The sequence below is a fragment of the Ceratotherium simum genome, chromosome 7 (assembly GCF_057802395.1).
Source record: "Ceratotherium simum simum isolate JZ-2026a chromosome 7, ASM5780239v1, whole genome shotgun sequence".
Taxonomy (NCBI): domain Eukaryota; kingdom Metazoa; phylum Chordata; class Mammalia; order Perissodactyla; family Rhinocerotidae; genus Ceratotherium; species Ceratotherium simum.
The window spans coordinates 79,946,734-79,973,862 of NC_141906.1; the positions used below are offsets into that span (position 1 = coordinate 79,946,734).

The following is a 27,129-nucleotide window of genomic DNA, read 5'->3' on the forward strand; positions in this document are numbered from 1 at the left end:
AAATAGTGATTTATTAAATAGATATTTATTTATTAAATAGATATTTAAAGTGATAGTTAATCACTTTAAATAGTCACATGTGGCTAGTGACTCCCATATCAGACAGTGCAAGTCTATGTAATTCAGGTCAAAAACGTCTTCAAATCTGAATTCGGTCGGAGGATATATTTACATGGATTATTTTTATCTGAGTGAGCAATGTGTTGTCCACATGGAGACTAACATTTCCATTTACTCTATGACTAACGTTAAAGCAGAACAGAATGAAAAGTGAATGTCCTGCATTACCCAGGTACTACCAATGTTGGCCTGGAGCTGGGACTAAGGTTACCATCTAGTCTCCGGGATTCATCACCAATTCTTCACTGACCTTTAAGAAGATAATGCTTTCTTTTCCCTTCTGTAAAATGGAGGCATTTGGAATTTATCACAGAGATATTCACAAATTACGATTAAGTGTATATTGAGCTGTCAAAGAAAGGTATGGGCTTTTTCTGGATACTTTTTCACTGAAAAATGACCTTGGCCAAAGAGAATCCTATACAACATGGTGATTTAAGTTTCTTCATTTTTAAAATACTGGCATTGTGCTAAGCTATTTTTAAGGTTGTTTTCAGCTCTATTGCTTTGTGCTGCTGTGAATATGATTTTCTATAACGTAAGACTCCATCCTTTTAACAGATGGTTGGCTTTTCTAGTTCCCAGATACCTATAACTCATCGTAGGAAGATCTCTCCTTAAGTATAAATGTGAGAAAAGCAACTTAATTTAGCAATAACTAGCTAGAGTGATGGTCTTTGAACCGTAATTTCACTCCAGGGAGTGGTCCCTCGGTTTGTACTGTTCTGTGGTACATTCTGTTACACAGGTCTACATGCTCGATATCTCCAAGACATGATGCAATTTCTCTCTTTCCTTCGTGACCCTTGCCCAGGGATAATAGGAACATATGACAAGCTGTACCTGCTGTGTCTCTGTAGTTACCATGAGGAATACACAGCCCAGTCCTTCTCGAGCAGAGGTCTGACCTCGTTACTAGGCCTCTCTAATGAGCAGACCTGTGGTGGCTTTCGGTTCGGAAGTCTTCGGGTTGACATCACTGTGAAAGTCAGTCCTGTGTCCATTACTGAATCTTTGGCATGCATTTCTGAGTTGAATTGTTTAAAACCAGGGTGGATGGACGCCATGGAGAAAATAGGGCAAAGTTCCTTGCAGTCTAACTCTCCATAATGGTTTTAGGGGTGATGAACCATCGTGGTCCTGCTTCTCACTCACACTTGCCCTCCAGAAAGGATAAAATCCAGAGCAACCCACAGACCCTAAGAATGCCTAATTAAAGTTTTTAATAGTCCCATCCTGATTACGTGTAGAGTCCATCATTAGTTTGATATTTCTGTGGCCCATGCGTTTTCAGAAAAATCTCTCTTCAGTTTGAAATCTTCCGCCTTTGTTCTTTTCAGATTGCAGCTGGAATAAGGTGAGGAAGTGTGTGAATACAGTTCTGTGACTGTGGTAGTTTAGTTACTCCCGTGACCTCATCTTAAGTGTCTCAGTGTGGGTTCTTGATGTTTGCTGTGAGTTCCTTGAGGGCAGACACTCTGCAGTTTGTCTTTGATACCCCAGCACCTGGCACATATTCATGTGTTTATTGAGTACATTCTGTGTGCCAGGGGCTGGGATACAGTAGTAAAAAAAGATGGGCAAGGCTCCTGCTTTGACAGAAATTATAGTCAAACAGGGAAAACAGATATTTAGCCAGCTCTTATAAGTGCAGAGCTCTGTGAAAAGGGAAGTCCAGGGTGCTTCAAGAGAGTCTCATATGGGGACCTAACCTAGGCTCGGAGGTCAAAGGCTTCCCCAAGGAAGTGACATTTAGGCTGAACCCTGAATGATAAGCAGGAGTAAGCATGAAAGAGAACAGGTCTTCGATATGTCTTTGCTGAATGAGCGAATGAATGAAAAGGCTGCTTTCCTGCATGACGGCTCCATAACATTGCTAAACTGACTATCACACGCTTAGTCATTCTATCCATAGTCTCTCCAGGCATTATCAGTGAGTCCATAAGCCATTTCCTTAGCCTCACTCTTCTTCAGTAAAGGGAAGTAAAGTTTAATAAAGAATACTGTGAGAGGACAGTTACCTTTGAAGGTATTATCAGACTAGTGTTTTACTGAGATCATACGGTACATATGTATTGGTTGATATGCTTTTTATATGCAATGCATCCAGAAATTTCAAGGGCAAGAAGATTCTGGAAGGCTTACTTCCACCTTTGAAAATCCTAGCCTATGGTATCACGTGGTCTCAGCTTGTATAACTCCTCACTGGCAAAGCAAGGCAGCTTTTTGTCAAATAGAGCTCTGGAAGCTGTGCTCGCTGGCTTTGATGGGAACTGCTGTCTGTCTCCCATGCTTCAGTTTCCTCAACTGCAGAACAGGGAGATTCTGCCAATGATAATTTTACCTCGAAGTGATGTTGTAATAAAGATGGCCATAAAAGCATTTTGCAAGATCAAAAAAAAAAAAAAAAAAACGCCTACTGAAGAGGCATACTATCTATATCTCATGTTTGTTAGAATTTCAGAGAAAGTTCTCTGATCTAAGACTATAGAGAGGTTAATAGGATTGGCTTTCAAGATCTTTTCTGGAATTACTATGCCCTTTCCCTCATCAATACTTTAAAACAACTTTGGCAGGAGGTATCAGTAATGTCAATAGTAATAATAATAATATTTACTGAGTAGTAACCGATAGCCAGGCACTGTCCTGAGCGCTTAAATACATTTTAGCACTTCATTCCCACCACAACCCATGGAAAACATCATTATTAGACACACTTACCAATGACTGGAACTGAGGCATAGAAAACTCAAGGGACTTGCAAAAAGTTATGCAGCTAGTAGGTCTGTCTGATCCCAAAGGCTGTACTCACTACACACGTGAAATATTTGGAGCCTTTCAGAATAAGAGCTCAGAGTTGCTAAGTGACGAAACATATACAATTAATTATTCCTGCCCTGGAATACAAGAGTGTTAACATTAGCAGAAGTTTATTTTTGCAATTCCTTTGGCCTTCTGGTGTTCCCACATGCCTCCACCCCTTTTCCTAACTGTATTGCTCTCCTGTTGTTTAAAGGGGGAAAAACAATCTATTTCAAACTTGTCCAAATAGAAAATGAATTGCATTAAAACTAGTGAAAGCCACGGCGAATGAGTGAAGAAGTTGAGGCCTCGATCACCTTTGGTGAGAACCAGCTACGCAAGTGGAGAGGGAATGTCAGGATCTAGGCTGTGTTTTATTACCAAGATCTTAAACAATTTTTAAGGGTCTTTTTATTACCTCCCCTGTCCCCCATCCCACCTCATTTAGTTGGATACTGTAGAGAGAAAACAGCGTTTCTACCTTCATGAAATGGAAACAATAGGCTTTGCTGTGCTACTTCTATTTCCCCACTGGGGAATCTGAGAGATGACCTGATTGAATTCCACTCGTAAAGGTCATGCTTTGAATTCAAGGCAGAGGAAAAAGCGAAGAAAACATTTTGCAGTGATACCCCATGGGTCCTGAGCACGCTGGGGCCTCTGCTCACTGCATTGTGGTCTGCTGATAAGGATAAGGTGGATGACAAGCGGAACATTTCCAGGACAAAGGAAATTCCCTGTTGCATTGTTTAAGGGAAGCCACCATCCACTCAGGAGAGCAAGGTTTCTCTGCTCTCCTCTCTGGGCACAGGCACAGAATGCCCTGCTGCCAGTCCGTGGGCCTGGGGAGCTGCCCAGCTGCCTGGGAGTGCATCTGTCCCTAATTTCGTCTGGGAAGCACTGGTGTGGTTGGAAGTCAAGAAGGGGTCATGCAGTGTATGGCATTCTTCGGGGTTCGAAGCCAGTCTGTTAGAGATGGAGGAACACGGGCTGGGAGAGTTAAAAGCCTGATTCTTACAATGTGGCCCATTGAGGAATCACAGAAAAAGCACCAGGAGATTTAGAGAAGCTGATCTGGTTTTGAGTTTAAATTCTGGACCTCCTTCTCTCCCCACCCCCTCCCAGCCAAAATGTCAGAAAAGGGCCTGGTTTCCCTTTATGGAGTGCAAAATAAACAGATCTTCAGCAGCAGGAGAGGGGCCCACTTCCCCAGCCCATAATGCCAGAGCTGGGGGTGGGGGGCCGTGGGGAAAAGCAGTTATTCTTCTGTCTGGTTAGTATTTGGCATTGACTTTCATTTTCTCCAACCTCTGTTTTCTAGAAGCCTGCCTGTACGGGAAGTACAGGAATAAAAGAGAAGCTGATCTTGGGGGTTTTCTTGCCAGACTTCAAAGGAGGTGGATTTTTGATTTTTGATACTTTGGGGAGGCACTTCCAAAATTAAAACTGCTTTGGGGAGTTGAACCCGGAGACTGAGATCCTAGCAGTTCGCCCATCCAGGCGCACTGCTCTTCTCCTAGTGGGGCTGGTACTCTCTGGGCCTCCTGCTCTTTCTCCCAGCCCAGGGAGTGCGCCGAGCCCTGGGCACCGTGGGTCAGTTGTGGTTAGCCTAGCCACAGGGCTCTGCATTCCTTCTGGGCTTTGCTTGGTTTGGGTGGGTGTGTCCACGAGTTTACTCTGGAGAAAACTGAGACAAAGATCTAAATTGGGCAGGATCTTGAATCTAATGACTTGTTTACAGATCCTGTACTTTTTCCAGTGCAGGGAGGAGGAAGAGGAAAGGGCAAGCTCGTCACTGTGGGCATGGTGCATTGTTGTTTTTCATCCTAAGGAGGTAGGACAGTTTCAGAAAGCAGCAGGGCATCTGCCTGGCAGCCAGTGGGCAAAGCGGCACTCTGTATAATTTTCCAAGGTGGGGAGGAAGTGGCAGCGGCCTCAGCCTCTGCCCACCGGCTTGGCTTCCAGGGAACATTCTGCTCTGAGGAGAATGCCCGACCCCGCCACATGAAAGGCCCCGTTTCCTCCCACTGCAACTTCGAGGGATGGGGGAGATTACCCTCTTCACCCCTGCTCCAAGTGCACCCCAAGCCAGAGTACCCAGCGAAGAATGTGCACCTGTGATGTGGCTAAGGAAACAGTACAGGACCTGTGTAAGGAGACAGGAAATTCCCAGAAGGCCCTCTCTAATAGGAAAGCAGACTCATTAAGGTTTTGCTATATGGTGGCATTTATTTAATGATTGCTAAGTGTGAGAAATTCCTCCAAAGGAAAAAAAACTGTATTGCAAATTTGAAAACTTGTTCTTCCAGATTCTGGCAGTTCTTCTGGAGCTCAGAGCTGCTGCTTCTAAGACATTTGGGCCCTAGGGTTTACCCTAAAGGGCGGTATTGGACTGCAGGGGAGGGCGGGAGAAGCCCACGTCCACGTGTGCACTGGGCACTTCATAAATGTCCCTTTCAGTTCCCACACCAAGCCAGGAGGCATATATGGCAATTACCATTTTATGATAAGGAAACTGAGGCCCAGAGAGATTAAATAATTTACTCAAGGCCGCACAGCCACTAAACGTGTCATGCTACATCTCCTTTGCACCCAGTTAGAACAGGTTTACAAGGCGAGACAGTAACCCATGTGTGCCTGAGCTCCTCAAACTGAGAAGGGGGTGGCCTTACGATGCGGTCTGTTACCTCTCCTGGGCTGTTTCACTTGGGTGTGGCTGATTCAAAATTGTGCTTCAAGAGAATATGCTCCAGTCCATGAGTAGAGGAGCCCAAACCACAATGCATTGCGGATTCTTATCATCCAAAAATCCTCCAGATGTTCCCACAGGGACATGTAAGGTGGTGCCGGGGATGGTGGGTGAGGGGGTGTGTTCCTGGGAGCCTCTGAACCCTTCTGGCAGAACCCTCATAGATAATGGCACCCCTAGAAAACTCTATGTTTGGAATGGAAAGAGACTCAAATTAAAGACAGCATCAGCTGTACTAACTACCCCACTAACCAGAATATGTAAAACTATACCAGCTAACATTCACTTTATACTTTGTCATTTAAAACCTCTATCATGTCTATTAACTCATCTGAATGCTGAGAGGTGGGCAGGGCAGTGATTCTAACTGAAAAAAGAGGCAACATGATGTGTTAGACTAGGGGTCCAATCCCAGCACCTGCCGTCAGCTAGATGTGCGGCCCTGAGCACTTTCCTTAACTTCTCCCAGCCTCAGTTTCCTCATCTACGACATGAGGGCCTTGCTCACACTGTGGGAGTCAGGATACAGAAATGATTCTCCCCAACCTTCTGGGGCATTCTGAAAAAGGGCATCTGGGGCATCCCCCAAAGCTGGCATCCTAAGGCACGCCGCTCAGCGCCACCACCTTCCCTTCCTGTCCCTGCCCGGCTGGAGTCTGACCAATGAGAGACCAGGTCTGTGGAGGGAAGGAGTAGGTGGCAAGATCCCTTTCCACTTGTTTCCTGCACCTGGAGACAAGAACAGAGGCCATTATTTGGATGACTTATTGTTTAGAGCTTTTGTTTGTTTTGATTTGGGATTTTTTCAGCTTTACAAAAAGAAACTTGCATATTTTTCAAATTTCAGTTGTTCCTCTCCACTGCCTGTCCCAGCTCACTACCTTGCAACTGGACAATTGCTGGGTAACTCTTAGTTAATAGCAACAGATTTTATTGTTTATCTGTACCCCGTGCTGGAGGTGGCAGAGTCGGTGAAATGGGAGAAGCTGCAGAGCAGCTGAGGTTGGACTCAGTGGAAAATCCAGAAGTGCAGATGTGGATCCAAATTGGGCTGAAAAATCTCATGAGATCAGGCTTTCTTGGACTTCCTGCTTTTAGCCTAGGCAGTATGTTCAACATAAACGAACTTTCGGTATTTTGAAACTTCCGTTTCTGATCTCAGAACCTGGAAGTAAAGAGCTGTTGTGAACATTTCCACAAATTTTGTCACAGTTATTCTGGAGGCCAAGTCGAACCCAGTAATTATGGAGCCTTAGGACTCACTATGAGCACAGCAGCCTGCCGGATGGCAATGTTGGAGGGAGAGAGGCGCTCTGGTAGAGTCCAGGCTGCAGAGACAGGCCGGACTGTGTTCAGATTCTAGCTCTGCCACTTCCTGCCGTGTGACTTAACCTCTTAGATTCTCAGTTTCCTCATCAGTGAGATGAAGAAAATATACTGTTTCATAATGTTGTGAGGACAAAGTGGGGTGTGTGTTTGTGTGTGCGCGTGCGCGCGTGCTCGATCTCTCCCCTCCTTTTTCATACATATGGATGATACGTGCATATATGTATGCACGATGTGTGTGTATGTATATGTGCACACACGTGCATACATATCTATGTGTACATATATACAAAATATATGTGTTATAATTTATTTATACCTTGAATAGGTAGATGCCCCTGGGAGTCTAAGGCAGCCAATTTCAGATGGATGTGGCATTTGGAAGTCACTGGAATCTCCCTAATTAACTGTCGAAGGGTGCTTTACACAAGGCAGCGAGGGCTCTGGATGCAGAAAGGATGAGCTCTGTGGGACTGGAGAGACCTCGGGTGGTCCTGAGTGACAAGTGAGACTTACACTGGACTTTGATCACATCTGCTTTTGCTTCTCAGGCCTCCCTTGCTTTCCTGGGACAAGCTAGGAAGGCATGCTGGGCAGGCAGGTGCTGTAGGAAAGCGAGGTGCGATTGGAACACTGCACAGTCATCAGCTGAAATGAACAGGGCTATGTATGGGTGAGAAAGGAGGGGAGAGGGAGAGTTAGGGACAGGCAGGTAAGCCACCTCCAAATCCACCCAGCGCAGAGAGAAGCCAGCCCACAACTGCATATGCGGCTACTTCTTTCCTTCTCTGTTTTTTAAAATTTTTTAAATTTTTCTTTTACTCATTAAACGTATTATTTTTTAAGTATTTTTTTAAAAGAATGATTTCTGAAGTAATATGTCATCCTTGTATAAAATTTGGAAAATACAGAAACATCACAAAAGAAAAATGCAAAAGCACCCATAGGCTCACAATGCAGAAAACAATCTTTTAATGTTTTGGTGTGTTTCCTTTCAGTATTCTTAATGCCAATATAAAGACATATGTGTCTTATTTTTATATAACCAGAATCATATTGCTTTGTAACCACCTTTTATTTTATTAATATTAAATTATGGATATTTTCCTGTATCATGAAATATTATTATACATCACTACTCCTAAAGGATGTACAGTAAACCATGAAATGAATGGTAAGTGCTGGGCTTTTGAATAGTATATGTCATCTTGGTTCTCCTCAACTTCTGGACCTGGGATGGCATTTTGTAACAAAGCTAGACTTCCTTCCTTTTTATTTTAATAAAATATTTTTTATAGGCTTTAGAAATGAACCCACATGAAATGCTGAAAAGTGGATGTTAAGGAAGTCACAGAGTCCCCCTCAAGTCGTAAACCTGGAGGCAAGAGGGAGGTGAGGTGGCCTTGGCTCATCTCTTTGGGCTAGCCCAGATGGAAGCCCAGCTGAGACAGGCTTGCAGGCAAACCCAGGACCTGATCTGATAGCACAAAGACACCCACAACTCTGAATTTCCTGCTGCCATGAGGCCTCTTCTTTCATAGGCTGTTTGACTTACACATACGTGGAAAGCAACTCCTAATAATAGAAGAGTTGCCTCTTGTCTTCCGTTGTCAGGCTCCGCAGTTACTGCTCAGCCACTCCCGCATCTGGTGCAGCTGTCTGCCACTCCTCTGCCCCTCACAGCAACAGAGTCAACCGGGCTCCTTGTCAGAAAGATGCCAGACCTTCTCCCCTTCTCCGTGTGTGGCAGAGGTTAGGAAAGCAGCTTTCTGAGGGCTCTTTGTCTGGTGAGGGAGTGAGACCTCTGTGCAGCAGGAGCCCCTCTGGCCACCCCCCTGCCCTTCCCCCTCCACCCAGCCAATGATCTCTTCTCCTCCAGCCCCCACTAACCTGGAACCTCCTAGCAGCCTCAGTAGAATCTGTCTTTCCCAACTGGGTGCTGACAAGTTTGTGAGCAAGAATTCTCTGTGAGTCCCTCAGGACCAGCAATATCGGCATAATGCCTTGCAGAGCTGGGACTGTCAAGCCCTTCATTAATGCTTCGACTCCCATGGGCCACTTAATCATTCATTCCACTAATACGTATTTAGTGCCTCCTATTCCAGGCACTGTACTAGATGGTATGGATGGAATGGAGGATACAATAGACAAAATCCCAGCTCTCATGGTAGATATAAAGAATAAAAAGGGAAGCAACCAAAATTGAAGAGCCTATGGTGGAGATTTCAGGGGAAATGCCTGCTGAGTTATAAAAGACCCCTGATACTCCTCTATCTTATGTTTGACACTGTGATCCTGTCCGTAGCTTATCCCCAGCCTCCCTTAAGCATGGTTCAGGCTCACAGCCCTTCCAGCCGCTGAGCTGCAGAAAGACCATCCCTTTGTGCAAGATCAGTTATGGGCGGGAGAGCACGCCTGGCTCAAGCACACAGCCTCACAGACCCTTGTGGTCAGGGAGTTCCTAAATGAACTCGAACCTTTGGGGGCTGGGATCTGTTTACTCTTGGCACACTGGGATTTCCTGTTTCTAAGAAAATGGGCTTAGATGCTCAGCTGCATTAACCAAACAACATGTTGACGCAAATGAATCTGAAACTTGCCAGCTCCAGACTCTCTAGAAGGTCGGGTTTGGGAATGAAGGCATTTGGGTGACTTTCCACACCCTGAATTCTAAGCCAGATAACTCAGGCCAGGTATTTATTGGGAGGATCTTCTTTCCTACCCTTCCAGCTCAAAACCTCACTAAGTGGCTTTAGAGTCAAAGACTCTGTGACCATCCCGGAGCGGGGAGGGGCTAGGGGACCTCTCCCCTGTCCACATCTGACCTTAGATGTAGGCATCCCAAGATGTAGACCTCCCAGGTAGCTGTGGTGGGAGGCTCTGAAAGATTCATCCCCCAGAAGCTCCATCACCAGTATCTCCTCTGCCTAAAATGGTCACCATGAGCTCATTCCTTTGAGCCTCCAGGAGGCTCGTGTCAAAATGCAAAAGTTACCCAATGACGTGACTTGAGTGACTGCATTTACTGTATGAGCTTAGCTAAGCAAGATCCTGTGAATATGGCAAACCTGTCAAGTTTTGACAGGGTATGAGGGAGGGGAAGGAGAGAAAGCAGGGGAGAAGCTGTCAAGGGTTGCTTCTCGGAGAGGCCCAACCCAGAGGAGGGAGGGTACTACCATAGGAGTGCAGGAGGAGGATGTTCAGATGGGGAGTAGAGCAGGCTGGAGACACCAATTTGGTGATTGTCGACACCAAAAAACCACCTGGCCTACTAGCTACAGTTGGCCTCACGCTGGGCCTTCACTCTCTTATCCGTGGCCCCGAGGTCAGAGCAAACTCTGCAGGGATGTGCCTGCCCAGGCTCCAGGGAAAGCAGCTTGCTCTACTGGGGAGAATTTTACAATTTTTATCAATATTTGAACCAAGGGACTAAGTAGTATGGCTTCCACAGTAAAGTGCAACTATGTGAGTGGAAAACGTGTCAATTATTGGAGATGTATTCCATAACAGGAATCATAGTCATTGAGGTGCTGCTAATTAATATTGCTTGATCAGGAGCTAGTCAGACAAGGTAAGGTTCCCTTGGGAAAACCCAGAGTCTGGGGAGTGATGCAGTGTGCAGAAAGTCAATGTAGGAACATCTAACACAGTCATTTGTTTTGCATTCTGACCACGTATCAAGTATTGTGAACCGTGGGGTGGGGGAGTCTCCAAAGAATCAGGTGAAAAAATATCCATGAAAACTGTATACAAGTCCAGAACAACAGTGGAGCAATTAAAGAGAACAGAGGAGCAAGGGGGGATCAGGCAGTATAAGCGAGATAAGCCGAAAAAATGCAGAAGAAAAGAAAAATCCCTGTGGGTTTGTACTAGTGTGGGAGGGCTTCATGGAGGAGGTGCACTGTGATCCAGGAAAGCTCACCCTCATGGGTATCTAAATTTTTGGGTAATACAGGGCCTGAGTGAATGTCTTTACAAATGTTGGAGGTCCAGGGGCATGGCGATGGCTATGGGTCATTTTATGGAACTTGTGCACAAGGACATAGACGTTCCAGAAGTGGAAAGAAAAGAACTGCATTACTGGCACCATATGTGTGCTGACCTCCAGGAGGTGGCTGTGTGTGGGAAAAAGAAGGAAAGAAGGAAGACAGGTGTAGGAAGACTCTGCTTGAGACTTTAAGGAAGAGATAAATGGAACCCATTCTTTCTTTCATTAATTGAATCATCAAAGACTCATTGAGCAGCTACTATTTCTGCGCAGTGTGCAGCACTGAGAATGCAATTACGCATAAGACCTGGTCCCTGTCTTTGATTAACTCAGAGGCCCCTGAAGGAAGCAGGCATAAATGAATATTCACACTCCAGAAGAGCAAGTGCTTTCACAATAATCTGTACAAAGTGTCACAAGAGACCAACTGAAGGAACAAATAACCCTGCTGGGAAGGGCTGGCAGTCGGGGATGGCTTCACAGAGTGCAGGGACCAATGGACCTGATTTTGAAAATGCCTTGGAATTTGCCTGACCGAGTATTCCGGGGAGAGGGAAGAGCATGGCAGCATGGTGGAGCACGACCGTGGGAAAGAGCGTGCCAGGGTAGTAAGAGAGGTGCAAGTGTAGGGTAGCAGGTGGGGAGCTGGGAGATAGCTGGGGCTTGACCCTCAAAAACCTCTTATACCAGGCTAGAGAGAATTTGGATTTTATGTTGTAGATGATAGGAAAATCGGTACATGTTTTTGTTAGAGAGTATGACAGACAGCCAGTATTCCATTCAATTCCGTTAAATAAGCGTTTATAGACTGCCTACGGCATGCAGAGCACTCACTGTGCTAGATAGTTTTATGGGTCACGCAAAGAAAACATATCCCAAGCCCGCAAGGGACCCCCAATAAAGTTGGAGAGGAACAAGTGAAGAGAAAGGATGAGGACAAACATGATCACAAATAATTTTGATACAAGATCGGAATGGGTTCATTGTTCTAGGAGAGGCACGAATAAAGGTTTATGTTCCTTTGTTCCTATTCCTGGGAGATTCCTCACAGCCCAAACTGGTCCCGGCCGTCTCTGGTCAAAGCAGGCCTGATTTGGAGGCCCAACCATTTTTCATTCTCTTTCCATGATTCTCCCTCCTTGTACCAGCAAAAGTGCTTTTATGAGGCCCACAGAGAACTATGGGGTTCAAGTCAGAATGCCAGCAAATAGATGATACACAAAAGCCACCCAGAATAAACTTGACATCTCGCCTTCCTGACAAGCCTCAGTGCTCTGCCCAGTGGTATGACTCTAGGCTGTGACGCTAGGTCTTCTCTTGGTTTAGATAAAAACTATAATTAGCTGCCACAAATGTGAGTGAATGTGGGAGGGGGAAGGGAACACCTGAATGTGAAGAGTTTTTTCTGGATTTGTTTATTTCTGGCTCCTCTTCTTGGCCCGAGTCTGTGTGTGGCTAAATACTTACGCTTGTGTATGAAAATTGTCCCAATAGACGGGCCTGAGCATGATCCCCACATGATACTCAGGAACTCAATCAGGGTCTTCCTGTGTCTCCCCTCTCCCCTGTTGCCTGTCCCCAGCATACACATGTTGGTAAGCCCATACATACACTCACCTTCAAGCAGTACATAGGAAGCTGGCAGGTCCCTTCAGATCATAACTGAAAGTCTCGACCCTCACGGCTCACCTGTGACCACAGCAGCCAGGGGCTCTGGAGTGTGGAGCACACCTCATCAAATCCACCCAAGGCAAATGCCCACAGACCCTAAAGGTGTCCAGGAGCCTTTCACTAACCGAAGCCTGGCAGAGAAGGCAAAGCAAGGACGAGACTGCCACATAGACCGTTGAGTGTAATACATGATTTACAGAAAGACATCTTGCCATCCCTTTCTTTTATTCTCTCTCCTTTTCTTTCTCTCTTGCTCTCTTTTTGACTGAGTTGCCTCAGGCCTGGTGGTTTCAAAACTAGCAGCTGCAAACTTATGAAGGAAAAAAACCCAAACCACAAAAACCCGTCTTGTGAAAACCGTGTGTGCCAGTCTAAAAGTGGTAGGCTGGGCGGGAGGAAAGCCGGTTAACGCGTCAGGAGGACAGAAGCCGGGAGTGTGAGGATCACAGCCGGTCTTTATAGTGGAGAGGAATTATAACATGTCCAGGGCAAGGGGGAGTAGGGGACAGGGCAGGAGAGGACTTTCAGAGGAGGGAGGAGTCCTAACCGGCCAGGGAAGCCCTCTTAGGAATGTCTCTCTGCATTAGCTGAGCTGTCTGAAACACTCTGGCTTCCCAAATGCAAATCAGACCAGCTGTTTCTACCACATTACTGGTGTCTTCTTCCAGAAGACCCAAGGTCCAGCCTCCACTCTTAGTCCGCTCAGAAGCTTTCGAAGCACGTAGTAACATATGTAACTGTGTCCCAACTCCTGTCTCAGCCCCATCCTGCCCAGCTAACACCCACTCATAGTCACCTATGTATTCACACCTTTCAGAACAACACTGATTAAACAGAAAGATATCTCCCCAAACCCAGCCCCTAAGTCCTACTCCACTGCTAGTTTCAACCTACAATTCAATCTAAGGGAGCAGGGAGTAGGAAGGATGTGATGGGAAAGCTTAAGACCCTCTTAGAGTGAATCAAGTCCTCGTCTGGCCCAAGACTGGACAAAGGAAGTCCTCAGAAGTTTCATTGAATGTTGAGGCTGGAAATGAGAGTCCTTGAGTGACACAGAACTGGCCTGGGCTATTTCTCCTGACCTCCTGCCCCAGCTCCACACCTGTGGTATCTTTGGCCAGAACAAGGAGGATGCTTGAGTCGTTTCACCAGATCATCAGGAGAATGCCCTTGTACCCTGCTGTGGATGGGAAGAGCAGGCCATTTCTAAACCCACAGACAAAGACAAACGAGGCCAACCCCAAGAGGCCCCTTTGGACAACATTCATTGCCAGGCGCTGTGGGAAGGAGTACAACAGAGAGGGACAAGGTACAGCTTAAAGAAGACCCAAATGAATTCCAGTTGTAAAAACAAGGCAAAAGAAATCTACTGTAAATTTGAGTATAAGTACTTGAGGAGAAGCAAAGTTGGTGAAGTGATCAAAACTGGGTGGGGTTAATGAGAGAAAGCTTCAAGGAGGAAGTAAGTTCTGAGTAGAGGTTGAAGGAGGGGAGGGACAACGGCTGGGGTAGAGCAGGGGGAAGAGGAAGTGTGCTCTGTGGGGGAGGGTGGGTTGTCTTTGGGAAGGGTAATGCTGATTGCACCGTGGCTCTGGGAGCTCTGCCATGCTTGAAGGGCCTACCTAGAGTTAATATCACTTGGTTATATTTTCAAGAAGGAAGAATAATATTATTTATTAACAATAGGCATATTGTGTAGTGGGAAGAACATGGACTTTGGAAGGAGCACGCTTTGGAATCAGACAGATCTGAGTTCAAATCTTAGCTCTGCCATTTAGAAGCTGGTAAGCTCCCAAGTCTCACCTTTTTGAACTATAGAAGGAGGAAATTATTTCATAAAGATATGGTAAGGATGAAATTAGATAACTCACGCAAAGTGCTTAGTTCCCTACCTGGCAAATAGTAGCTCCTAAATGGATAGTAGCTAGTATTATATATTTTATAGCTTATAGATTAGAAAAGCAGCCACAGAAAACTGCTTTAAGTCGCCAAGGGAAAGAGTATAAGGAATTGGGATGCCTGGATGCTAATCTCAGCAAGTCAGGCCCTGTTTCAACCTTTTGGTGTGATGAAGTTGGCCAAGATTTGGGGAAATCCAAGTGCTAGGCATGTGGTAGTGGCTACGAATAGGGCTGATAGGTGGGCTTCAGAAGCTGGCCTGCTGCAGCCTGAGGCCTCAGTGCCTGGATTTAAGGATTGAGAAGCAGGTACATCCAATCACGTGTGCTGATGAATCTTTAACAACCAGCTCTCCAGGTTTGTGTAATGTTCACCTATTTCCACGGTGTAAATCATCCCACTGTGGCTGTTTGCAAGCTACCAATGTGATGTCACTGATTGTGGAGCTGGGAAGAGATGCAACCATCAGCTCTCACAAACCAGATCAGCCAGTCCCAGCACACCGCTGCATCCAGCAGCCCCTGTCACAAGGGCTGGCCGTGGCCATCTCAGAGCGGAATGGGCACTGTCCTCCATGCCTGGGCTAGTGTTGCCTCTTGTTTGTTCAAGGAGAGGGGTAAAGGGTTGAAGGGGTGGGGAGAGCACCATCCCTGCTCTCTCCTCTGTCCTGCACTGGGCAGAAGTGAAGGTTCCCTTCCAGGACCCACTTCCCCTCAGGGCAGTTCCATACTGACTAGCAAGTTCATTTTCCTTGCAGGCTGAAACAAAACAAAACAAAAAGTGGCTCTCTCCAGGGGGCCTTCAGCAGAGTAGCTCTCCTCTGAGAGGAATCAGAAGGTGCAGCCCCAAATGCCACCACACTCATTCCAGGGAGCTAACGTTGCCCCCCACTAGGTCTCCCCTGCAAGCGGAGTGGCCACCCTTTGGCTGCGCCTCGCACAAGGAGCTGATGAGGTGGGGCGCTTCCAATCTCCCTCTAGGAGGCGGCAGGGTCTGGCTACATCCTTAAAGAATTGTCTGGCAGGGGCTGTCACAGAATCACAGAATGCCAGAGCCCAAAAGGCCTGAGGAGCTGTCTGTGTGCCCTGCTGCTGCGCAGGTGAGGGTACTGAGGTAAAGCCTGCAGCCGTGGTAGATCCACAACGAGACCGCCCTTTCTTGCCTGCCTCTGGCGGTGCTCCGGTGGTGCTGCTCTTATGAGTTGCTGACATCAGTTCTTCCATAATTCCTGTGGCCCCTGCAAGTATGAGCTCCCTCAGGGGAGTTCTGTGTATTCCCCACGGGCACCCAGCCTAGCCCTGGGCAGATTTGTGGATTAGCTGATAAACAGATCTGCTCCCATTTTGCTAAAGGAAGTAATAGTGGAGAGTGGGGAAAGGAGAGTGGGAATCAGGGCAGACCCCCAGCACGTTCTGTCCTGGGATTCCTTCCTTCAGTTACAGGGAGTGTCTAGTTCCCACTTCCCATTTACCCTCGCGGGCATTACCACCTTTACCTGAATATCAAGTCAACCTGCATGACCTACATCATGCTGAGGGATGTAATAAACCAGGCAAAACTAACCACATGCAGTTAGGCCCCTGGCTAGGAGGATGAGGGAAATGAAAGAAACCTACAACTCTCGACAGTCTCCACTCCAACCGCCAGGCACAGGCCCCTCTGCCTGGTGTTCTCTGATTCAGCCACGTTGGGCTCCATCGTGGTGGCAGGGCTGCCTGTGCCTGACTCAGTTCATGAAGAGCTGGCTGGGTTCCTGTGTGGCTCCTAATCCTGCAATGGGACAGCAATCTGAGTTTCATCTGCAGGGTGCCTCTGATAGGCACCTCCACTTTGTGACCTGGTGTTGGATAAGGACACTAAGGACACCCAGCCGGGCGCTGCCAAGAGACTTGGTTATGCTCCGCGTTTAAAAGAAAAAAAGTGGGGAGGGATTAATAGAGTGACAGGAAGTGAGCTTATTATATTTATAAACAATGAGCCCGTGTTAGCATTTCAGGTGTCCTGATTTATCTCGCAGGTGGGAGGGAAGAACGGCTGGCAACCTTGCGCTCAGGGCCGTGAGTTTTGGAACAGGATTTCCTCTGCAAGTTGTCGAAGATCAGATAAAAGTCTTAATCTCAGGCACAGCCGCAGGCTTTGGCCCCTGTGCTCAACTTTCAGTAACGAAACTGAACAATGGTTTGGGACTCAGACAATTAAAGAGGTAGGAAAAGAAAAGGATCAGGCTTGAGGTATACGGGGCTTTCCACGGGAAACGCAGGTCCACTGAGCAGGCTCCTGAGTGAATACCGGGTTCAGTACAACCTGGGTCCCTTTTACTCCCTCTGACTTCTTTGTGCCGAGGCAAAAGTAAACAAAATACATGCATATACCTACCACCTTTTTTCAAAGGATGGAAACAAAAAGCGTTCACCTCTGCTTCTTGAGCTGAGTTCTGAACCCGCCTGGAAGAATGTGTCCCAGCATTGGCTGGTAGGACTGTGAGGCTGGGAAAACTTTTAAACTGTTCTCCAAAGTGTTTGCACTAAAGGAATGCCTATTTTTTCGAAATGCATCTGTAACTTTAACATCTTTTCAGAATAGGAAGAACCAAGAATATTCATTAAGTGGCACTCCATTAGAGAGGGCTTTGAGGAACTACACTGAACCAACACCAGACTTCTAAGCAGTTCTAAGCTCAGAATACAGACTTTATCTATGCTGAGTGAGCCAGCCAACTGAGTTAGCACATAAAGTTGTAGGACAGAGAAAAGTTGAAAATCTCGAAATCAAGGTCTGCACTCTGCAGGATTCTTTCTGCTCTGAAGTCCCACTTTGATTTCATATTCTTACCAGCTCAACTATGACTTCCCTGTATTGTGTTGGGTTATGTGGGTACTGTGCTAAAAACTTGACTTATATTCTCTCATCTAAGCCTCACAACCTCATTATCCCCATTTTACAGATGAAAACCCGAATCTCAAAGAAGTTTCCTAATTTGCCCAAGGTCACCAGGTGCGCACATTAGACCCAAGCGTATACAACCACCTTTGTGGGACCAGGATTTCAGTAGTTCCACTGTCCCTAATACTCATTCCCGTGTTTATTCAGCAGCAGAGAGGAGTGTGGTAAAGGGCTATCAGAACTGCTAAAGCACGGCCCGCTCAAGAATGTGCATTTTAGTCTAGAATGTTGATAAATAAACTGGCATTCCAAGGAAGTAGCTTCCAAAGCAGTGAGGAAGGGCTCTGCTCTGAGGGGGGTCTGGAACGAGAGACCTATTTTGTCTCCTCTTGATTGTTCCCATTTGAGAACAAAGCTGGTCTGTGGTGCTGGCCCTGTGAGCCCTGACACCCACGGCTTTTCTGTCGGCTCTGCCTCTGGTAGGATTTGGGGGAGCTAGACCAGGGCTGTGGGACGGATACGCCATGAAGGGATGTACTTATTTATTTGCCAGGAGAATGTAATGGGGGGAAGCAAAGCCTAATTAATGAGTTTCAAGGGAAACTCAATCTACAGAATGAATGATTTTCCCAGATGGACTGTATTTAGAGGCTCATGGAAATCCTGCATTTTTCCACTGCTGTTTCCCATCCTTTCTGAGCCTTGGTTGAATGGATCCGGAAATCCTTTGGAAAAGAAAGTGCACTGCTCTATTCACCTTGAAAATGAAGATACCAAAAAGACATAATGTCCCTCTTCCTTCTCAGGTGGAGTGATTAATTTTACAAGCACTTCAGGAGGCCCTGCGGAAAAGGCAGATGCCCTGTCCTCTCCCAGTGAAAAAGTTCATAATAATCTGTGCAAAACAGCACCTTTGGATAAACACAATGTGGCTATATATACCCTTGGCCATTTCCTGTTGCTCTTACAGCTTGTGCAGGCTCGAAGGTAGGGTGAGGCTGTGACCATAAGCCACACGGTAACATGTACATTAGTCGTGCCCTCTGCTTCCTGTGCTGCTGACAACCTGAGCTGGACCAGCCCAGCACTGCTGCGGCAGCTGCCCAGGGCAAGGGAGCCCCTGAGGCCTGCCTGGGGGGTGGCGGCGAGGTGTGCAGGTTGCCTAGCTGCAGATAGATGTTGGTGCAAAAAACACCAACAAGCCAGCATGCGCGTCTTTGTCTAACGGTCTGCTTGTGTAACTTTTGCACCACAAAACAAGAGGTCAGTAAGAAAGGGTGGTTAACAAATTGAGCAGTCCTTTTTCTGTTAAAGGGGCAGTGACAGTAAAAAACTTTCTTTGTGAAGTTGTATTAAAAATCATTTGGCAGAGCCCAAGGCTCACAGCCGTGTGCAGAAACCCACAACGCTAGAAACAGTAACCATGACTTGAACTTCAGAATCGCCTCTCATTTTAGGATTTCAAAATGCTTAAGTGACATCTCATGCTATAATTTTGGAGTGGCAAATGGGAGTCCCACTTTACTAAACAGTGAAATGAAGGCACCAAAACATGCAGAGACTTGTCTAAAACCTATAGCAAGTCGGGAGAAGAGACCAGAATAAAATTCGCCTGTACCCTCTTTTCTCCATCCAATAAGCTAGCGATTACCATATTATTCCTACACCCTCTTCTCCTTCTCAGGTAGACCCTTGTATTTTCAAAAAGCTTTTCAGGAAATTCTGATGAGCAGACAGAACGACTGTAAGTCTACATCACGTCGACTCTCATGTTCTATATGAATTGCTAAATTAAAACTCTGTAATTCACTCAAGGAACAGATATTTATTGAGTGCTTACTGTCTGCCAAGCACTGTGTTAAGTCCTGAGTCCCCAGGTGGACAAACTGGCCCAGAGACCCGCCCTCATAGAGTCCAGTCTAGTGGGAAGAGACATTAATCACACTTTCGCACAAATGAATATATAATCACAAACGTGGTACGTACCATGAAGCAAAAATAGAGTGCTCTGAGAAAGAACTTAAGGCTGGATGTAATTTAGATTGGAGGAGTCAAGGAAAGCCCCTCTGAAGCTAAGATATTTACACATAAATGATGAAGATGGGAGGAAGGAATATGCAACATTGCTTCCAGCACATAACCAAAGCAAGTTATGATTATAAGAAGCAACCAGTTACAAAAAAAAAAAAGTAATTACTCTCTTGAGCTTATGTGCATTTGTCTTTGCCCAGGGAACCACACCTCCTTCTCACAATGGTTTGGGTGGTTTATGGCAGGAAAAGAGAAGAAAAGTGAGATGTAGGGAGGTAGGGTCCTCTAACGACTTGTGATAGAGGTTCTATTAGGGCATTTCGTTGCTTCCAAAGTGTGTCTGAGGGATGTTTAAAGGTGCTTTATGCAAACAGGATTCTGTGTTCAAATCAGTGTGGGAAGCACTGTGTTAAACAAACGTACATAAGCCCCTTTGCCTCAGGATTTATCAGAACTTTGCATATGCTAATATACATCAGGAATCTCCAAGGGAAGAAGTGGCAATATAGACTGTAGCGTTTTCCAAACAAATGTGATGGTGGAACAGTTTTTTTCACTGAGCATCTAACGTAGGTTCTAAAACCTGTGTCCTCCTCAGCCTCACTCAGGGAGTATGAGGAGTCCTGATTCATGGGCTCCGGCTTCTGAGATTCTGATTCACTAGACCTTGAATGGTCCAGGGAAGCTTCATGTTTACAACACCTCACATGATTTTGATGCAGGCAGTCCGGGAACCAGACTTTGAGGAAGACAAATAGGACTAGTGTTCCAAGGAGTATCACGGCAGCTTCCCACATTTCCATCATTCAAGCCTTCTTGGCTTCTCCTCATTCCTTCTAACCTGGTTTATGCTGAGTGAGCACAGCCAAGTTATTGGGCCAGGATAGATAATAGTAATAGTAAAAATATGCAAAGTGAGTTACAGACAGCAAAGCCGACCTCCGTCTAGAATCTGTTGGGTGTCACATGTCGAGCTACAAAGACCACATTTGTCATTTGAACTCAGTTGTCAGGAACATCATGTGTGGTATAAGACACTGTGCAGTGAAAGTTCCTGAAGTGTGCAAATGCAGGATCCAGCAGAATTTTTTCTGATGTGCCCATCTGTCTTTGTGTAACTAGCCATGTCTCTTTGGCCACCTCCCTTCCTTTCAAATGGAACAAAGGTATCCAGAAAGACACATCTTGATGCATTCATATGCAAAGAAGTTTGTGTCTTATTTTCTCTCCCTCTTGTCATGGCCTATCAGAACGAAAAAGGCTGAAAGTGGCTCTTTTCAGAGAAGCATGGCTCCCACAAGCTCCTCCTAACTGGGTTGTAATCAGCATAGCAAGGAGAGCGAGGACAGAGCACATGATCCTGACCGGGGCTTGTTGCTGAGATGCAACAGTTCAGATTACTATTACCTATGCCACAGCAGGCGCCCAGAGCTCCAAGCGGCTCCACCCCAGACAGAAAACCCCTTTGCAGTCACTTACCAAAAAACCTAATACCATTTGCCAGAGATTTGACTTGGATAAAAGAGAGACAGGAGGTGGGAGGGAGGAGATATAGAAAGGAAAATGTGAGAAAAAATAGTGTTCTGTACATTAAACAGCCCTGCCTTGTCCTTCTCAGAAGATTCAGCCAAAAAATTTAGAGAAGGCAGTATTTGTGCATGTGCAGAGACCGAGATTTTAGCAAAAGACAGGTCTAAGGATGGGTTTTGTGCAAGAACTCACATATAGGTACACAATTTAGCCTGTTTGAAAGTTGATAATGATTGTGACTCAAACCAGGGTGAGAGGAAGAAACGTGTTGCATTTTTTACGATAACTGCAGATGGATTGTGTGTCCTGACCCATGCCGTCTGCCTCTTGGTGCGTTTTGCTTGGTTTGCACTAATGCTCTGGCTGGTGGTCATTTGCTCTTGGTGGCCAGTTTCGTTTCCTGGTTTTGAGTAATGGCAGTGAGGCCTGTTGCTTGGGCACGCTGTGTCACTGAAGGAAGTGTGCAGTTTTAAAATGTCAAAGCCAGCAGCCTCATGTCCAGTGCATGCCATCCATCAGCAAGTGTCTCTGGCCCCCGAGTGAGCCCACTGCTAGTTAAAGCGGTAACTAACAGATAAAGATCTCGCCTTAAAACTGCCTACAATCTAACCAAGGGGGCAAGATCAAAAGGGAAAGAAAAATGGCATCAATATGAAACAATAAATCTAGTCACTGCCTCAGTGTTTGGGGGCATGGAATGCGTCAGAGAAAGGGTGGCCCGGTGACAAGGACCAGTTACTGGAGTCTGGGGGGCTGAACTCCATTCTTCCACTTACCAGCTTTGTGACCAGGAATGAGGTCTTAGCCTTTCAGAACCTTCTGTTTTCCACCAGCAAAATGGGGGAGGGGAATAATACTACCTACTTGTCTAGTTTATTATGGTGATTAAATAAGATTACAGGTGTGGGAAGGCTCCTGTTAAGGTAAATGTCTTAAACTATAAAACAGTCTAAAAATCTCAGTTATTATTATTGCTATAATAACAGTCTGGAGGAAAATAAGTCTAGAAAATGCATCTTCTGCCATTTCCATTAAAAAGAGAGAGCAGCAGAGGGAGCTGAGTACAGGAATTAGACCAGCCTAGGACTTGGTTCTGGCCCCTTGCTTATGCTTCAATTCCTCTATAATAGCTTAAAGGTAATCGTGGTTATCATTTGTATTAAAAGATTTAAGGTGAACTTATCATTTCTAAGATTTGGAGAAATCTAAGAAATTTCTAAGATACTATTTGGTTTTAATTTTCAGGGAGCTGACCTCCAATTTAGGAGAATATTGTGACTGTGCAGTTGGTATAATTCCTTGAAAGATCAGTTTGATGATAAAGAAATAATATAGTGATTATCAGTATTATTAGATCTCTAGCTAAATAGACAAATAAAAGTTAACTTTATGACATCTATGTGATTGTGATTTCCTAGGTAGTGGAATGAACCAAGAGTCTGAATTTGGCTGGATTTGGAGAATAAATTGTAAAGTGCTTATGAACTTCATACGCCTTTTTGAGCCTCCCCCGCCCTTATATGCCAGATCCCCTTGAAAATTCATATGATTCTTGCAAAGAGAAAATAGTATTAAGAATAAGATATTTTTCAGATTTTCCTTCAAGGGTCTCATGTGCTGGTCTGAGAAATTGTTTAATCTAATTTTAAAGGGACCTTGGAAGGAATAGGACAAAGGACAATTGAAGCGAGCAGCTGGAATTGGGGAGTGGTTGATCCTGAAGTTTCCTAATGCCAAAACCTCCATATGGTATCCAGAAGACAAATCTCAGTTCCTTGGACATCACCAAAGAGGCTACCTATCTGGTTTAGCACTGAGACTTTCCTCTTTAAACCTTCACCCAACCCCACTAAACAGGAAATGCAAGCTACTTGAGCTGAACATGCAACCGCCCCCCAGGCACCCAACCCCCACTCTGCCCAGTATAAGTACATTGTTCTTTGCTTTCCATTCTGAAGAGCTGTACACATCCATTTTATATATGCAGGGCAATCAGTTAGAAATTGTTAGAAAAAGAAGACCTGGTAATAGTTCTTACACCCAGGAAATGTCCAATGAAAGGGGTAATGTGAATTGGTACTCTACAGCTTTTGATGGTGGCGTTAGCCCTCTGGCTTCTGAAATCCTTAAGATATCAACCTGTAGCAGGCTTGGCACACTTGCAAGCCTAATTGTTGGTTTGATATCCTGAATCTGTTCCTTATTGAGCAGCTTTGATTGAGAATGTAGGAACCTGGAGAGATTTTTTGAGACAAACCCATTTCAGATACACCCGAAACATGCCAGGTACAGTTAAAAATCTCCACTATAAGTAAAACACCTAAAACAGAAGCCTATGGCTAATCGTATACCAAGAAACTGTGTTGTTTACTGGTTTTCCAAAGCAAATGTTCAGCAAATACTGTATATATCATCAAAAGAAAACTAGAAAAAATAGTAATTTTTCCAACTCTAGAAAAGATAGATAACTATCACTTTGCGTGCATACTTTCTGCTACAATTCTATTTGCATAAGTGTAATATTTATAGCGCAATATTTAGTGGTTTTCAAAATGCATTGTAATTTGTGGATATCTGTGCGTGTGCAGGTGTGTGTGGGGGACCATGAAAAAGGCTAAGACCTCTTGTCATTGGGAGCAGAGCCTGACTCAGCACCCAGACCAGTCCAGCCCCAAGTCGGAGTCCTAAAGGACATTACCAACCAGACAATAATGCTGAACCTTCCTCCCTATATGCCAAGCAACCATTTTCTAAAGGATCTATAAGTGTATGTAAAAGAGTATAGTTGTCTTTCTGTGCTCAAGAGGAATATTTCTGCAGTAGGTTTAACTCTCAAATGAACAGTGACTTCTGAAGACCCTTTTCAAACTGAGTTTGTTGAATCTAGCTAGCTACATAGTGATGATGGTGTGGGCCCTCAGTGGGAGCAGGAAAAAGGCCTGCTATAAAACAGAGAAGGAAAGAAGGCCTGGGGGCCAGCATAGCTCCATCCCCTCATCTGTAAAATGAAGGTAGCCTCTCTGACCCACCTCACAGCCTTGTCTTCAGGGCCACATTAACTGGGAGCTGAAAACACAGAATACAAATCACAAAGTAAGGTATTCATGAATGAGATTCACACAATAGACACAAAGGGGGCATGTTTCCCATCTCTCTGGATGGCTTCACCATCCCTGAGCACTGCCTCTCTGTAGTCTGGTGCTTCTCTCCAAGGTCCGCGAGTTCTACAACTCGAATGAAACCTTGGCGGGAATCTCGTCCAGCCTCCCTGTCTCCAAACCGTGAATTCAGCCATGAACAAGATGTTTCTTTTTTTACTGATCTTTTAAAATTGATTTTTAATGAAATAAATAACACATGCATACATTCTTATTAAAAATTCAAATAGAGATAAAGTTAGAGCCCCCTTGCCTCACTGTACTCCGCAGTCTCACACTTCCCATCCTGGAAGTGGCCATTGAGGGTTTATTGAGGTTCCTAAGAGAGATCATTTGAACTATAAATTGCCTTTTCCCTCAGGAAACTCTCTTTTTGGCTGAGTTCCAGTTACTTTTGCTGTAATGTTAATTGTGAGGTTTTTGTGGAGGGTTTCCTTTCTATCCAACTGCAGATGGTCACTTGAGGCTTTTTGTAATATATAATATTGAGGACTTGGCAATCAGGAGCAGAATTGCTTAATAAAAACTTGTGTAGAAATAACTTATTATCTTTATGGATATAAATAACCATCAATAGTTCCCTGAGCTAGAGACTCCCATATCAGCACCATAGAACTTTGGAGCTGAAAGTGATAAGCATAGCCAGGTTCTACCATGGTGCTTTTCATCTTAGTCTTAACAAGTCATGTCAACATTTTACCCTAATATTGTCATTGTGGTTGTATCTTTTTTAGAGAATGTGCTCGTGGAGGAGCAAACGCTCTCCATGCTACCCTCCTCTTCCCCACCTTCTGCCTTAGGTGCCATCTTGTCTCACTCCTCATTTTACGGAAGGGAAACCGGAAACTCAGAGAAGTAATCCTTGCTAAAGACCCCATAGCTGGTCAGTGGTGGAGCAGAGACAGAGTTCTGGATCTCCTGTTCTGGTGCTCTTTCTATTCTTACTATATCTTCAGCATGTGCTTCTTGCTAATATCCACTAAGATAATATCTTGCCGATATCATACTAAGAAATCAGATATAAACAATACATTGAAATATAGGACAGCCAAGGCTCTGCCTTTCTTCCATGACTCAAGTGCTGCAAAGCTCAGAGCCCCGTGTCACGCCAATTCAGCCACTGCCACCTCAGCTTTCCAAATGCTTCCAGGTGGGATGCCCAGGTTCAAGGCCATTCCGATTTCTGGGTATCTGCCAACTAAGCTTCTGCATGGGATAGAATAAACAGAACCCAGCTATAGAGGAAGAAAAATCTAGCTTTTCCTCCTGGCACCCCCACTTCAAGCTGTGTGACATTGGACAAATTACATAACCTAACTCAGGCTCAGTTTCTTCACTTGTAAACCGTCTGTCCTATCTTAAAGAGTTGTCACGAGGGTCAGAGAACGCAATGCCTGTAAAAGCATTTTGGAAAAGATAGGCAGATTGTCATTGTTATCGATGTTTGGCTCATCCTTATGTTCAGGACTGAAAATATCTCCTCCATTGATGTCAGAACAAAAAAGTTGAACAAAGCAAAGACCCAGGGCTGCATCTCTGCCCTGGAGTCCCCTGTGTTACAGTGTCTATCTTGGGCTTTCCAGCGTGTAGACCGAAACAAAACAAAACAAAAAAGAAGAAGAAAAAGCAGCAACAAGTACTGCTTGGTTTTGCATTTTCCCTTCTGTTTTCTGATTAGAGTCTCTATGGCCTATGAGTGCAGAGAGAACCTCAAAAGATTGTGTTTGCTGCGGATAAGCACCAAACCCGATGTTTATCAGCACTTATCTCCTGCAAACTCACTCTCTGGAGGCTTCAAAGACGAGGGAGATCTCTCAGCCTTGTTCTGAGGAGAGGCAAGCTCCTGCAGGGCTTCAGCTGCAGGTGTGGCCCCAGAGCCCTTGCTCCATCCTTAGGAACATGGCTTTCTTGTTCCTCCCTGTGCAAAAGAAGGAAGCAGGTTTACCCAATGTTTGGGGATGGGTAGTGGAGTAGGGGGAGCAGCAGAAGAAAAGGAGTATTTTGAAACAAGCCCAGAAAGGCTGAGAAAGGAGGTAAAGTGGGGGAGGAGAAGACAGACTACCTACCTACCTACCACTCCCCCCGCCCCACCTCCACCCATCCCAGTCTTTAAATCTGCCAAACAAGTCCATGGCACCTTCGAAAGATGTTTTAAGTCCCTTCATCTGCTCCCAGCTCATCTTCCCCTACCTCCTTTGGGTGTGCCCACTACTCTCTACTCAGAGCGATTGTTGGCAGAGCAGGACAGTGGGAGGGAGTGTGGGTGTTGGGGGGGAGAAGGGGAGCCAGCATTTTATTAGGCTGTTGAATTTGATTTATTAGGGGGGAAAAATCCTTCACTTGCTTGCCACACAGGTTATTCTCAAAGTGAAAACTGTATTTTACTTTGGAAAAAAAAACGGTGAAAGTGCCTAGAGTTATGAATGGAGCTCTTTGTTACCTTCCAGATCGACAAGACAGACTGTTTGGTTCATGTCTGTGCACTAGCAAAGGAGTGCGGGGGCCTGGGAGACAGATGTGGCCTTAATTGCATGGAAATATTAGAAGATCGTTAAGCCATTTTGACAGGATTTTCCTCTGGCTGCAGGAGCAAAGGGCCACGTCTGAGCTGCATCAGGTCTGGCCAGACCCTCTGGCTGGGCCTCTTGTATCCACGTGTGAGGGATACATGGGCCTTGATTCACTTGCCCTGATATTAGAAGGAAATAGATGCCTCCTTGCCATTACTTCTATGCATGTCTGTGCTCCATAAGTGCAGAGAGTAATCTCCCAAGAAACCCTCTGAGCCAGAGTGAGTGTTGGAGGAGAAGATGTATATTGCAATAAATATTGGAGAACGTGTCTGCACTGACATGGAGGGAGAGTGATCAGGTCGTCTCTAAACTGAAGAGTGTGCTCCATAAAGCTCTCAAGGGACCCACACAGGCCTGAAAGAATAAATCTGTTATCACAACAAATTATGGTAGCTAAAG

The 27,129-nt window shown here is 45.4% G+C and overlaps 1 protein-coding gene across 1 annotated transcript in view; it reads left to right on the plus strand.

Moving 5' to 3' along the window:
• The window catches only part of FLI1 (Fli-1 proto-oncogene, ETS transcription factor), a 112,958-nt gene that overhangs the window by 16,955 nt on the left and 68,874 nt on the right, over positions 1 to 27,129 (plus strand). The window lies entirely within an intron of this gene.